Source organism: Tupaia chinensis, unplaced genomic scaffold (assembly GCF_000334495.1).
Source record: "Tupaia chinensis unplaced genomic scaffold, TupChi_1.0 Scaffold145257_1, whole genome shotgun sequence".
NCBI lineage: Eukaryota > Metazoa > Chordata > Mammalia > Scandentia > Tupaiidae > Tupaia > Tupaia belangeri.
In genome coordinates this window covers 1,181,825-1,198,316 of record NW_006205117.1, presented here as the reverse complement: position 1 = coordinate 1,198,316, position 16,492 = coordinate 1,181,825, and positions in this window count along the sequence as shown.

The window sequence follows — 16,492 nt, the reverse complement described above, 5'->3', positions numbered from 1 at the left end:
CAAGCATGGACTTATCTGTATTTTTTTTTTTATTTGGCTCCGTGGTGTTACTTGTATTAGAGCTACAATTTTCATTTCTGAGTTAGTTTAGTCAGAACTACAACATGCTCTTCTTGAAGGTGTCTGATATTCTTTACATACGGGAGATAAAGCCAGCTGTGAATTAAACGGACGCGGTCCATCCTAAAGTTGAGCCTTTCAGGAGAAAGGAAGAGAGGATGACAATAAGCAAGTGGAATAAACAAATGAACTAGAGGACACCTGGGGATGATGAGTGCTAATGGGGTAACTGAAAGGGCTTGGGTTAGAATGAGATTAAAACCAGACTTCAGGGTTCATTTTGCTGATTCTAAAAGACAACGTGACACTTCCAAACCTACTGATCTTGTTATAAAACGCCAGTTATATTGCAAAGAGTCTCAAACAGAGAAAGTTCTTTAGGATTAGAGGACTGTGTAAGAACGATAAGCAGTTTCTGAATGGTGCTTTAAAAGGTGGACAGTACCCTGCATTGTCTGCACTGAAGAAAGACTTCATTTGGTTTTTGTCATAGGAGAAGGTGTGAACTCAGCAGGACTGTCTCAAATGTACCTGTGGGACTGCAGCTTCCACCTTCAAGCGAAACCTTTTTTTAGGGAGATTTTTGCTATATGAAGAGTTTGCCTGCCAAAGAGACAGAGATAGAGAGACAGAAAGTGATGACTCACGCCTCAGGGCGATGACCATGCCACAATTTCTTCCCTTCCATTCTCCTCTTGGGATTTTGGGCACAAATGCACACACACCGGTGTCCTGCGTACTCCTCTTGGGATTTTGGGCACAAACGCACACCCACCGGTGTCCTGCGTGAGTTTTAAGCCACCAGATCTGGCACTCAAACTGTGGTTGACTATGTGAGATTCCAGTGATGTAACAATTACACCATCTCCTAGTCCCTTAAGCAAAAGCTAAGCAGCTGAGAATGTTTAATTCAATAGCAAAGTCATTTCTGGTCTTGCTAGGTAAAGGGCATGTGCCTAATGGCAAAAACCTTTAAAAAAAAAAAAAAAAGCTTATCTTTTATCCTCTTTTTTTTTTTTTTTCTGGATAATTAAATATATATGTAGCAAATGTGCTGCTAGAGAGATGTAGAGAAAGACAGAGGGAAAGTGAGAAATTGAGAAGTCATCCCAGTGGATTGGCCATACCATAGTCCTTTCTCCTCATTCTCCTCTCTGGATTTTGGGCATACAAGCCGGTACATCTGCCTGGTATATTTTGCAAGTTGCCAGGGTCTGCACTATGCCCTCAGCCATGTGGGATCCAGCCACCTGAACTATCACACTACCTGGCTGGCCCTGGAGAGAGTTTTTATTGTTCTTCCAGCTAATTAATCATTTCTTTATCTGTTCATCTTAAAACTGCAGGTCTATCTAGCCAGGGTGGATGTAAAGTGATCCTTTTAGTCCAATGCACTTTGGGGACATGGTGGGAGGATGATGTCGTGTGAACTTAAAAGGCAAATTCATATTTGTGCTTATGTTGTCCTGAAGGCTTGGTTAACTTCAAATGACTTTTTTTTCATGTGTGTGATTTTATATAGTCATTTTTCAGTAATAATCGAATTAAGAGGGAATGAATCTATGGCATCAGATAAAATTTGGTCCCAGGAGATGAGAAGTCAGCACACACTTTTTATCTCCCAACCTCCTCCCAATTTCTTTCTTTTTTTTTTTTTTTTTACAAAAACATGATAAGTAGTCAGAAAGTAAGCTTTTGCAAAACAGATCTCTAGGAACATTTGTTGGTAGCCTAGAAAAAGAATGCTTTCCTGAATTTATCACATGGATTTATTTTCATGTCAGAGGTAAGTATAATCTCTTTACTTTTTTTTTTTTTTTTGGAGAGGTTTTTTTGCTATAGGGCGTGTGCGCTCGCCAGACAGAGAGACATAGACACAGAAAGCAAGAAATCACCCCCCAGAGGGATGGCCACGCCGCAATCCCTTCTCCTCCATTTTCCTCTCGGGATCTTGGGCATGTACGCACACGCGCCCGGCGTGAGTTTTAAACCACCGGGTCCAGGATGCGAACTGCGGTCGACTACGTGGAAGTCCAGCAACATAGCCATTACGCTAACTGCTGGTCCCATCTCTTTACTTTTTATGTTACTTTCCATTTTCAGGTTGTTGTTGTTTTAAAGTCATTAAATCAATTGTATCAATAGTCAAATCCCACTGAATGGAATGTAAAAGTTTTCAGATTGCTGATTTTTGAAAGTGTGTTCAAGTTACAAAGTAGGGTTTTATAGGTTGGTGGACTTGGAATTGCCATTTTGTAAACCAAAAGATACAGAATATATGGAATTGCCATTTTGTGGGTCAAAAGTATAGAATATTAACAATTTTGTATGGTTCAAATTAGTTAGAAAATCCAAGGTAAATTATTCAATTTTATTCAGTTTTTGTAAAGACAGACATTTGAAATTGACCTCATGAAGAAAAATAAATTGAAGTCACTGTACAATACGTTTAGGGTAAAAAATAAACGGTCTTCTCTCTCTGCAGCAGTTTAGGAAATAAGGATAGCCTATTCTCGGGGAATCTGGAGGGTGAAATGAAGAGAATGGTGATCTGTCCCCTGGTATGCAGTGCCTGCCACAGTGATCAGTGAGTTATTTCATATTGAAGTCTCCATTTCTGATGACCTCAGTTTTGGTTATAAGGAGGTAGTACTGTGTTTTGCAAACTAGTGATTTATACATAGTCATTGGGCCAATCTCAAGGAGAATTTTTTCTTTTAATTTATTTATTGTCAACTTACTTGTGTTCTCTGCCATGAGAAATTGTTATTGGATGCTGAGTGTCACAGAAGTTATGGTAACTAAGGTAAACACCACATGATGGATCCATCTAAAGATTGCTGAGGTCATATAACCACCATTGTTGCTAAATCAGGTATTGAACTGATGTTAAAACTTTCGTAGTCTCTCAATTATATTCTACCTCTGAGCAGGCAACCCTGGCTAGCTTATCATTGTCTCTCCCAGTACAGACCTTTGAATAAACTGGATTCTCAGTGGTCATTGAGTTGAAATAAAGATTAAACAGAAATCATTGTAGAGAACATAGATGAGACAATTCTCAGTAAAAGAGCATGGCCCAGTCACTGCTGTGCCACAGAAGCACAAGTGTCCTGCAAGGGCTGGTGGCCACAGGGTGGCTGTAGGTGCAGATCCCCCTGGTGGCCAGATTCACACTTGGGCAGAGGCTCAGCCATTCAGTATCCTGAGGAGCAGACAGTTGGAGAAGGGGTTGTAGCAAGATGAAATGTTGTTGAGAGTTCTTCTTTCTCTCTTTTTCTCTCACATGCTCTCTGTTATTAAAATAAATAAATTATAATAAAAAAGAGAGCATGTACTACATATACCACAAGCATAAAATAAACATAGAAGAAATTAGTATTTGAAATGTAAAGATCATCTTCTCTAGCAGATTGAATAAAAAACATTCAATCTGAGTTTTATCAGATGATTGTATTATTTTTTCTTTTAGAGAGAGATTTTTGCTACAGAGAATGTACGATCTCCAAAGAGACAGAGAGACAACAAGAAATCAACCCCCAAACAACAAGGCCAGAGCACAATCCCTTCTCCTCCATTCTCCTCTCAGGATTTTGAGCCTACATGCACACATGCCCAGTGTGAGTTTTAAGACACCAGGTCTGAGACTTGAACCGTGGTCTACTATGTGGGAGTCCAGTGCTATAACCATTATGCCATTGGCTGGTCCCCAGACTATTGTACTCTTAAGGGTTAGTTGGAATCTTAGGTTGTCTGAGGATTTCTGGATAACTAATGACTGTATTGAAACCTCACCTAATGCATGCAGTGTGAAAAGATGTGAACTAAGGTGATGTGTTATCATTCTTGTTGCTGTCAAGAGGCACAGAGGAAGCTCTCTTGGTTTGGTTACAATTGTTGTTTAGTTCCACCTATTGTTGGCATGACATATGTGAACCTAGTCTTTCTTGGCAATTCTCTTTGCTGTTAAGTAGTCCTGGCTTTTTCTCATTCTCCCCTTTCCCTAACGTGGTTTTAACTTGTACTAAAATGCTATGTAAGCACTGTCTTTAATTAATTGAGCTTACAGCTTGCATCTGGAAAGTATAATAGAACATCTGCTTTGCATAGAGCCACCTAAGGATTATTAAAATCTGGTATTTTAAGTCTTTATATTGTAAGTATCATGTGTTAGCCACACTCAAGTACAAATAATTTGAAAAAAAAAAAAGAAGTAAGCAAATGGCTGTAGTTCAGCACTTTAAAAGAAATAATCAAGACATAAGATTAAGTTTTCTCTTTTTTTCTCTCTCACTCTCTCTTTCCAATTAAGGGAGCTTATTCTTCTTGATTTGCCTTGAGTAGAGTGAGAAGAGTGGAAAGGCAATGGAAGAGATTCGAGTGTGTTGATTCTCTACAGAGCACAACAATATGTGATGTATTTGTAGGAACTATAGGCAGATGGAGAGACCATTATCATTATCATCTAATTGGAAACACTCATTTTTCTCTTTGTAAAATTTTGCTGTCAGGCATATGTTCTTCCTGGAGGGCATGGTGAGAAAGCACCCTCCAAGGGTGATGGTAACATCTCAATCTCTTTCTCCCCTATTCTCTTGAAATTTGGGTTGCACATACACATGTGCCTGGCATGTGTTTTTCATGCTGCCATGTTAGGGACACAAGTCATGCAGTTAGCCATGTGGGATCCATCTGCCTTGACCACCATGCCACTGGCTGGTCTGGAAACGTTTTGTAATCTTGCATTACATTTGGGTTCATCTTTGACCCCAGAGTCAATTTGACACTGTGCAATTATTAAATATGTTGCATGACAATGTCTATTTTACAAATTTACATTTCTGCCTCATCCAATCTTCTCATTCTTGCTTGATAGAATCCTTTGCAAAGTGCAGTTCCAATACATTTTACCATCATGGAATTTCTTTCTTTCAATTTGATTCATAATTGTCAGTGAGTGGTGCAAAGCATAAATATTCTTGCTTTTCCTCCCAAGTCACAGTATTCAGTAGTAACTTTTATTTGCAACTTGGTACATATACACACAGACACACAAACACACCTTTCCTATATTTATCTTTATTATAGAAGTTATCAGGACTTAAAATATTCCCTGTATAGCCTTCTAGAATTGTTCATGGTAAGTGGAATCATAATTATATTTTATTAGTAGTAAAAGGAACTGGTCCATCTCCAGTGGCACGGGTGGTAGGGCGCCTCTGCCTGATACTGTATCCATAAAGAAGGCCTGGTGTTTGATTTTGGTTTAATCACGCATGCCAGGTGTCACTCATGGATGCACCCATGTTTCTGGCTGGCTTATAGGCTGGGGTGGATTGTGGTGTGACAAGACCTTGTCAGGAACTTCTGTCTCTCAGTCTTTCTCCTTTCACCCCAAACTCTCTCTCATTAAATAAGTAAGTTTCTTTTTTTTTTTTATTTTTAAAGATACTTTGTTAATGACCAATGCATGTAGTAATGAGTATTGGCTTAACTACTGTTAGACAAAAAGACCCATCTGAGTTTGGTGTGATTTACAAGTACCTAAAATTAAAGAGCCAGGCCTGGATGATGACAATATAATATTAAAACCACAACACATTGTGGCAGACTTGTGTGGGAAGTTTCTGAATTCTCATCCTGATACCAGCCTGAGTACGCTGGGTTCATGTGAGCTGGTGATTGGGTTTTGGCCATAGCTGGGGTTGCATTCTGGCATCAAGACCCTGTGGAGGATACTGTCTCTCTGCCTTTGTCTCTCTAGCCTCTGGAAGAGATAAATAAACTTAAAGAAAATTAAAGACCTAAATGGGAACAGTAATTATTTCATGGATATGCCCATTTCTGGCTCTTTAGTGACTTTGCAAATATATAGATTGCTCAGAATAGACTCATTTGTGCTATATCACCAGAGTAGGTGATGTGCAGACAATGGTTAAGTAATACCATCTTTGCATAGAAAGGAGATCGATTTTTTAAAGAGATTTTTGCTATAGGGTATATGTGTTTACTGGAGAGAGAGAGAGAGAGAGAGAGAGTGAGTGAGAGTGAGTGAGTAAGATATCACCCCTAGAGGGATGACCATACCACAATCCCTTCTCCTTCATTTTCCTGTCTGGATTTTGGGCATGCACACATACGCACCCGGCATGAATTTCAAGCCACTAGGTCTTGGGCTTGAACTGCAATCAACCATGTGGGAGTCCAGCACCATAACCACTATGCCACATGCTGACCTAGGAGATCAACTTTGAAAGCACAGAAACTGCAAATGAATTTGGTAAATAACAATCCCAACATCAGGTGAATAACAGCTAATATTTTCTTAGCTCCTATAATGTACCAGGTATTCTATTAAGTGCTTGCTCAGTGGTTCATGTCACAATCCTATGAATCAAGTGTAGTTAGTATCCCATCTTTTTAGGCTAGAAAAGCCAAGGCAGAGTGAACTTACATGACTTGTTCAAGGGTAGGATGCAGTGCACAGGTTGTTCCAATATTGTGATAAAGAGAGATTCCTGGAGGTTATATTGTCTATTTTTTCAAAATTTATATCCATTTGAATAGAAGGGAAAATTCTCACAAATTAGAAATTTCAACCTGCAATTGAGTTTTACTTCTACCATAAAAGTTTAGTACAGCATGCACAGCATCTAAAGCAGACACCAGAGTAGAACTCTAAGAATATGTAAAGGCAATCCTCTATGACCTGGGACTTAGGATGTGACTCCTACCACCTAGTCATTTGCATAGTATCCTGTTTAAACTTTTCTTTTTTCTGGCTTAAAATTTGCTTTAACATTAACCAACTTAGTTCACAAAGTTATGAATCTACCATACATTTAAGTTCAGATAGAAAGAAAGAAGAAAGGAGAGAAAGGCAGACATACTGATGTATTATGCCTTTTGGTCTAACTCTTCCCAAAATAAGAACTTGATATTATGTATATTTTGACATTTTTTGTCTTTGTCACACTGAGAAGAAAAGAAAGCTATTTGCAGACCAAAATCCATTTTTCTCTGGTTACTGATTCTCAGCAGGTTGAGGTCATATGGCAGGCCAGAGTTTGAGTCTCAGTCTAGCCTTAAAAACTGGGCATGAGGACCTGTACCTGTAATCCCAGCTACTTAAGAGGCTGAAGCAGGAGGATAGTGACTGACATAGTGAGACCTTATCTAAAAACATCTCTCTCACACACGCAATAGCCATTTGTCTAAAATTATGTTCAAGCTTTTATTTTTTTAAATTATTCACTTAGTTTTATTGTTATTATTTCTTAATTTGCTATAGGGCACATGCACTCACCAGAAAGAGACAGGGAGAGGAAAGAGGGGGGGAGTTAGAAAGCAAGCTTCCAGGTGTGGGACTCAAACTGTGGTGGGCTATGTGGGAGTCCAGTGCCCTAAACACTACTCCACCTGCTGACCCCAGTATTCCAATTTTGAAAGGAAAATATTTTATTGAACTTAGAATTGCTTCTAACAGTCATATTGCTTGATTGAAGACATAGTCTGATTTCTGACACGCAGTGAATGCTTACCTGGCTTCTGTTTTCTAGGACCTTGGAAATCCTGAGATTTGAAGAGGTATTGTCCATGTGCATAACCACCCTGCCCACATGGGCTCCATTGAAGTTATTGATTTTAGGGTTCAAGGGCACATAACAGAAACTCCAAATAACAGTGACTTATGCAGGTTAGAAGCTTAAAGTGGTACAAGAATAGCTTCATATGTAGGTAGAGGAAGAGATGGGTTTGAAACTCTTGTGTGGGACCAGTAAATGGTGTATTGGTTATGTTGCTCGACTCCCATGCAGTTGACTATGGTTTGAGTCCCTGACCTGTGGCTTAATATTTATGCTGGGTGCATGTGCGTGCATGCCTAAAATTTTGAGAGGAGAAGGGGTTGTGGTGTGCCATCCCTAAGGGGGTGATTTATTGCTTTGTGTCTCTGATAAGTGCTTGTGTCCTATAACAAAAAAATCTCTCTCTCTCAAAAAAAAAAAAAAAAAAAAAAAAAAAGAAAGAAAGAAACCCACATGTACCTGAGATTCCACAGCCTAAATTCTTTCACTCTGCAGGCTTCCAGAGGAAAATGTCTCACACAGTGTCTTCAAGTGTTAACTTCTCCATGAATATAAGCAGAGATAACTCACAGGGCTGTTGTCAGAGTAAAGTGAGGACATTGAATATCTGCTACAATGCCTGACACATAGCATGTTTTACTCTCTTTTCCAACTCACCTTCTTTTAGTTGGGTCCTGAAGTGAATTTATCAGACACAGAAGAAGTGCAGTTCAGAGAGGTTCACAATTGGAATATTATCCCTAAATTATTTTGAGGACTAGCATGGAGACTCCTATTGGTAATAAGTCTGAAGAGAAGAAATGATTAAGAAATGTCTTTAAATGGTGATTTTTGGTCTGTTATCACTAACCACACAAATAATTCATGTCATTAGCGCTTGTAAATTTCAAATTAAAAAATAAAATCTTTTCCTTCTGAATTTATTGCTTCGACTTCTTGTAGTGGTGGGTGTCTCCAAATAGGGAACATGATAATGTTAGCATTTTGGACATGGTTGATAATGGCACTTATCAAATGAAATAAAATTTAGTATATTTCAGGCATGTGCTGGGTACTTTTCCTTGTGCTGACTCATTAGGTTCATTGATGTCATTATGTAGAGTCTGTGTTGCTTCGTCTTTTTTAGGTTTTGCCATAGAGCATGAACGGTTGCCAGAGACAGAAAGAAACAGTGAAAGGGAAAGTGAGACATCATCCCTCGAGGGGAATGGCCATGCTGTCATTCCTTCTCCTCCATTCTCATCCTGGGATTTTGGGCATGCACACACACATCTGGCTTGATTTTTCAAGCGACTGGGTCTGGGACTTGAACTGTGGTCAACAATGTGGGAATCCAGTGCCTTAACCACCACTCCACCTGCTGGCTACTGTTTCTATATTTTAAAAACTCATGATAAAATATGCTTGATATCAGACCTACAGTATGTATTACTTTATTTTTCTGGCCCTTCATTCTGCCATTAGTACCATTATTTATGAATTTATTAGTGTATCAATTACAGAGATTTTAAAATGCTAGAGTGTTAGACAATTCAGTTTTATTTTTTTCTAGTTTTGCTTCTCCCAACTTCTACCTATCCTGGAAAGAGCTTTCTAAAATGTAAATTTTTTTATTTGAAAACTTTTTTTTTTTTGGAGAGTTTTTTTTTTTTTTCCACTATAGGGCACGTGCGCTCGCCAGACAGACAGAGAGAGACATAGAGATAGAAAGCGAGAAATCACCCCCCAGGGGTGATGGTCATGCCGCAATCCCTTCTCCTCCATTCTCCTCTCGGGATCTTGAGCATGCATGCACACGCGCCCGGTGTGTTTTAAGCCACCGGGTCTAGGACGTGAACTGCAGTCGACTATGTGGGAGTCCAGCAACATAGCCATTATGCTAACTGCTGGTTCCCAAACTTTTGATAGTTTTCTATTGCCTCAAGAATAAAACTGTTAGGACTTATAATTTCCCCTGCAATCTGGCTCCTTCCCTGTCCAACCATATCTTTATCTCTGAAAGCATCTTCTCCCATACTTCTCCATGTATCTCTGTCAAATCTGAGTTCTTTGGCATTCTGAGGACAAGTCAGTATTTTATGCCTTCATTTTTACATACAATGAATCCTCTGCTGGTAGCATTTTCTGACTGAAAGGACAGAATTGGAAATACAGAGTTTGGTGGGATAAAATTTGATTCGTAAAATCTTAAAAATGATCATTTTTACCTTTAGTTTTTTATTGTATCAATAATCGTAGTAGCCTACAAAGCAATTTTGCAGTCCTCCGTGTCTTCAACATATTTACTATTTTCTCTTTCTTTCTTTAGTTTTTTAAGAGAGAGAGTGAGAGATACAATAATGGAGTCTCAAGGCCATGAGCCATCCCCAGTCTCAACAACTTTGATCAGGGCACACACACTAGAGGTGTGCTCAGAGAACTCTGGTCACATTGGGACTCTTCCCATGTAAGTCAGCCTCTCAGAGAATCAAGTTTTACCACCGTGCTGCTTTCCATTTCCTTTAAGCAGTTTTTGCTTGTTCTTTTCCAAAAATGTTCTGCTTTTTTGTTTCTAACTAAAAAAAGACCAATTTATTTTTTTGAATGAACTACAGAAATACAAAATACTTCTTGGCTCTTCAGAATGAAAGTTTGGAAAAAAAAGTCCTCAACTTAGTCAACAAGTAATTTTTTTTAAATGCCAGAACCTTGGGACATAGTATTTATTGTGCTAGAAGCATTACCAGTCCTATCCCCATGTGTGCCTTTTTCCTATTTCGCTTGTCCTCCAGTCTCAGCTTAAAAACCAGAACTCTTAAGAGGCTTCCATTGGGACCAGCTGGTGATGTGGTGGTTAAAATCCTGGACTCCCACATAGCTGACTATGGTTTGAGTCCTGGACCTAATGGTCTTCTCTCTCTCTGTTTGTCTCTCTTTGGTGGGTACATGTGCCTTATAGGAAAATTTAAAAATTGATAATAAGTAAAAATTTAATAGATTAAAAAAATGATTCTCTTGACAGCTTGCAGTTAAATTTGTCTTTGCATATACAACATTTTTGTAGATCATATTTTTTATACCATTCACCACAAATTATAATGACATATTAAAAAAATTTTTTTAAAGGTTTTTGCTGCAGGGCACATACACTTGACAGAGAGAGACAGAAAGAGAAAGTGAGAAATCATACCCGTGGGGGAGTGGCCACACTGCAATCCCTTCTCCTCTAGGGATTTTGGGGACACATGCACATGTGTCAGGCATGATTTTTGAGCCTCTGGGTCCAGTACACAAACCATGATCAGCCATGTGGGAGTCCAGCACCTTAACCACTATGCTACCTGAAGGCCCCACGATAATATATTTGAAAGTTGTGTATGATATTATGGTTAAGTGTGTAGGCTCTGGGGCCAAAGTGCCTGAGCTTAAACCCTAGCTCTGACACTTATAGGTTGTATGACCTCGGGCTGATAACTTATTTGTTCCTGTTTCTTCCGAAATAAGTTAGCGCTAGTAATAATAATGACCTCATGGAATTATGAGAATCAAATTGATAATATATTTTAAAATTTTGCACAATACGCCACCACATAATAAGCAGTATAATTTTTATCTATTTTATACTTGTGCTTGATCATTGAATGTTTGTTGTTCTCATTAGGTAATAAGCTCATTGTGGGGTCAGGGTCATGTCTGTGAACCACTGCACCCAGAAGATAATGGGTAGAAAGACATCATTTGAGTGCATGAACTACTAGTATGACAATTTAAACAGCTTACTGTCTTTGGATATATAAACATTTTGTTATTTTAATTAGGACCTAAAATTTGTGCTTTTTATTGTCTGCTGTCATGTTAAAAGAAAACATACAAAACTATGAAAATAAATATTCTTGGAAATGGCGTATTAATGTTAAGTGGAGAAAATGTGAAGAGCTAGCTCCCTGATGCAATTAGGGAAGTAGCTATTTGTGTTGAATTTCAGTCAAGATTTTTCTCTATACCTTTTTAGTTCAGCACTTTCTGAAAAAAATATCTTATTCAGGTGTCTCCTTTTAATATGCATTTTAAAAGAATATTTAGAATTACATCTTTCGATTTTGGCAGAAAAGTATTTTGACAAGAATCTTAATTGATAGAAATGGTTTCCATAACATGGAATTGCTATTTAAAACTCTTATGTTAAATTTGTAACAAAAAGGCAAATATATATATATTTAATATTTAATTGTTACGTCATTAATCATTAAACTTATTTTGACCTACTCACGATTGTGGCAGTGGCATCGGATAGGTCCTTTCTCTTATTGTAAAAATGTAATGGAGGGCAGCCACAGTGGTGCAGGGGTAAGGCAGTGCTCGGTAGTAATGTCCCAGGTTTGCATGCAAGGTTTCCTTGCACACGCTGGGCGTGTGTGTGTGTGTGCGTGCACCTGTGATCTTGGCTGACTGAGCGTTGGGGTGGGTGGCGCCATGAATCCTTTCTTTAGGGTACTTCTCTTTGTCTCATGGAAGAAATAAACTTTTAAGAATTGCAATGAAAATTCTACACTTACTCATTAGAGTAAAATATGTCTATTTATAAAGTGTAGATATGTGTTCGTGTGTATTGTTTTTATAATTCTCCCATAAAAGAAAAGTGAAGGTAGCATTTTACTGGGGCTTCTGTCATTTTCTGTTCAATCCAAATGGAAACAATGAAGTCCTGGATTATTATGTAGAACCATATGCCAGTTCTTAATGAATACTCAACTTACATTCTCATCCTATTGTTCTTCTAAGCAGTTATTTTCACATTAAGTTAAGCTTTATTTTTTTGTATGATATATATCATTTTTAAAATAAGCCACATGAAATTTGAAGCAATATCACTTTGACAATTTACATTACATCACAAACTCAATTTTATGCCAAATCTGATCTATACAAGCTGTAACTCTGTTCAGCCAGTATTTGGTCTAGTTTGAATTTAATACCCAACTGGCTTAAATATGACAGACTTAATTTTATTAATTCAAGAAAGTTTGCTCTGTTTTCCATATGTGCCAGGAATGATCATGGTTCATTGAAAAGACTGAAGGGAAGATTGATGAATAAATCTTGATTAAGTATTGAAATGAAGGGCCACAAGTGATAGGAACTGATATCTTAAATGTCACAGATTTTGTACCAATAAAAGCGTCTAGTTAAAATGTTTTTATACTTTTTGCAAGTTCTTATAGTTTAAACAGCAGGTCATAATTATAAGGAAGTGTGTTGTGGTCACTTGTATCTAATAGTGTGAAAAATACCCAAGGATTGGTTTTAATTGTTTAAGTATCCCCTATATGACAATGCCCGGATTTATTAAATAATGGCTGGGCTATCACATTCATTTTTATTTTATGGATCTTACTATGCATTGAGATAGGTGTTATCTTAGTCACCTTGGGGTGCCATAACAAAGCGCCATAGGCTGGGGGATTTGAAGACTGAAATTTATGTTCTCACAGTTCCAAAGGCTAGAAGCTCAAGATCAAAGTCACGGCAGGGACTATTTTGGAAGCTTCTCTCTGTGGCTCACAGATGGGTGTCCTCTTGCTGTCTCTTCACAAAGTGGTCTCTCTGTGCTTGTGTGTCCCAGGTGTGTGTGTGTGTGTGTGTGTGTGTGTGTGCGTGCGTGTGTGTGTCCAGATTGCCTCTTCCTGTGAGGACATCAATTAGATTGGATGAGGGCTCACTTCAACTTAATTGTAATTTTAAAGTCTTTATCTCCAGATATAGTCACATTTTGAAGTATTAAGGGCTAGTGCTGCAAACTATGAATAAATATTGGGGAGACAAAATTTAGTACATAATATTCAGAGATGTTGATTTCCCAATACTGACGTTTTGAAACTCCAGTGGTAAAAGCTACATTATAGCACAGATTTTTCAAATATCTTAGCATTTTCTTTTTGAAAGTTTATTCATTTATTGAATGAGAGGAGAGAGAGAGAAAGTGACAGCACTCTCAATAGGGTCCTGACACCATGATTCACTTTCATCTTTAGCCAGCCCCAGAGTAAGGGTATATGTGTTTCCAGTGCATTCAGGGAGGTTTCCAGATTTGAAATGAGAATGTTCCATGCAAGATTGCATCTTAGAGTTGTTTTAGGGCTGCCCCATCATCTCTCCTCCAGCCTTTAGCATCATAACCTGTAAAAATGTTACCTTCAAGTAGCTAATTTTTCTGCACTGTGTGTTTAAGGTTGGATAAGAGATCAAAAGAAAATATATAATATATAAAATATATAATTATCTTTTTGCCAAGGTAGTAAATGGCCACACCACAATCCCTTCTCCTCCATTCTCCTCTTGGGACCTTGGGCACGAATGCACATGTGCCTGGCATGAGTTGCAGCCACCGGGGCCAGGGCTCGAACCGTGATAGAATACATGGGAATCCAGCAACACAACCATTATGTCAACTGCTGGTCCCAGGTTTGATTTATTTTGAGACCTTTCATTGGCTTGCAGATGACCATCTTCTCATTGTCTCCTTTTGACCTTTCTTACGTACATCCTTGTTATCTTTGGGTCCAAATGAGCTCTTCTTATGAGGACATTAGTCAGATTGGATTAGAGCCCACCCAAAGGTCTCATTTTAACTTAATCACCCTTTTGAAGGCCCTGTGTCTCCATTCTGAGGTACTGGGAGCTAGAACTTCAACATATGAATTTTAAGGGGACATAATTCAGCCCATAATAAAATTATTAGTATGAATAGACCAGCTTGATTTCATGCTTACAAATGACTGCATCTTTTAACATTTTACATACATTTCTTGTTGGGACGAATTGGATTGGTCAAGTTTCGTTGAGGCTACACTCCTGAATATTCATTTTTCTTATTGATACTAGGATATTCCATAGGTATTTCCAACTTAATCTGTCCTCACTTTGAGTCAGATGAATCTCCAAAATTTGTAACTCTTCCTGTGTTTTCTGTTTTTATTCTGATACCAGTATCTATCTCTTCACTCAAACCTGGGTTTTATCCCATTGATTCTTTCTATCAATCATCTCCTTCTCCTTCATACATTTAGTTGATACTGCCTTTATAATCTCTTTTGCATCTCTCTCCCTGTCCATTTGTCATTTTATTGCTTTATTTAGTCTTCTATTTCTTGTCTTGATTGTTGTCATAACCTTTCTTAGGCTTCTAACCCATCCACCCCATCTTCTATAAACAGCTATTGAAAAATATGTTCTAAAATGTAAATATGACCGTTTAATTATTTTCTTTAACTTCTACAATGACTCTAATTGCCAAAGTTCAGCCCTGCTAAGAAGGCTTTCTGGACCTCTGTTTAGTGTTAAGTCTCTCTAATTTAATCATCAAATATAACATCTTCTCTAGCAACAGCACTTTCCTTGAATAGGTCATTATATTTCTTTCTTTTTAGTTCTGGATGTGATTCTATCTCTTCCTAAAATGACCTTCTCTTCCTAGTTCTTCCTCTCCCCATCAGGCTGACTTGGGGAACACCCAGTCACCTCACTTTGTTAGGACACTAACTCCTCAGCCATCAAGGAAGCTTTTCTTTGTTTCCCCTAGAGACCTACACCATCTCTATTCCAGCATTTATGAGGCTAAGCAATTATTTGTTTTTCTGTCTGTCTCACTTATGCACCAGAGAGCCCCTCAAGAAACAGACAGCTTCCTGATAATCTGTTAATCTTTATGTTTCTAGTGACTATAATGGCATTAGGACCATCATTCCTGGAGTCTGACTGCCGGCGTTTCATTTCAGCCCAACATTTCATTGGAATGTTAAAACTTGACACAAAATAAACAATAAATACTACTTATGCTAATTTTTATTGACAAAAACGGAAATTAATTCATTTTAAGAGAAAACAATGGACTAAACTTATTTTCCAAAGAGTATAAACATATTATTACCAAAAGGCAACCAAACAGAAAATTCTTAGTTATCTTTCTTGAAAATCATAGTTAGGAAGAGTGTCTGATTGTGGAGGTTAAATGTTAGGATTATGAATACTTTATACTTACCATTTTGTCACCTTAATTTTGCGTTTACTTTCCCTCAGCTTTCTTTTTAAACAGAATCATATTAGCTGCGTTTACTTTCCCTCAGCTTTCTTTTTAAATAGAGTCATATTATTATATTTTCTAGGGCAAACTAGCAAATTATAAATCCCCATTGCAAGTTTAAACATGATTTAGTGAAGATAAGCAAGATTGTTCTTAGGGAAAAGCCTAATAACACTATCATTTAAGTGCCTCCTATCTACTAGTATTTTATAATTTACTCTTGGAATTATTTCCAAGTATCATTATACTATCATTATAAACATATCAATTAAGAAGATATATAATCTTTGCTATCAGTTTTTTTGGCGTCAGACATTTTATATTTATTCTACGGAAAATATTCACTGTATTTCATCCATCCCTTTTTTTTTCTTCAAAAGAAAAATGCGTTTTAAAGTCTTTGAGTCTTTATGTTAGAAATACTACCCCTTTCATAAGCAAAACATGAAGATAATAATATAAACATCACGGAAATGGGACAATAGGCATTTGATACACATTTGTCAGAAGGGATCAGATATTACTTGCCTTTTAAATATTGTTGTCATAATCTATAAATCATACAAATAAGAATAGTTTCAGTTTGTTTTTAATGAGGAAGAATTTCAAATCACCAAAGGAGATCAACAGAATCTTTCTCTCGGTAGTTCAATTTAGATCTCAGAATATTGTTCATTTCTATATTTTGGGTTCATGTTACAGATCATAAATCTAATTTTCTCTAATCCTTTAAGTGTCAAACAATTCTGTGAAAATATGCCAAACACTTCCCTCTTTTACATAATGG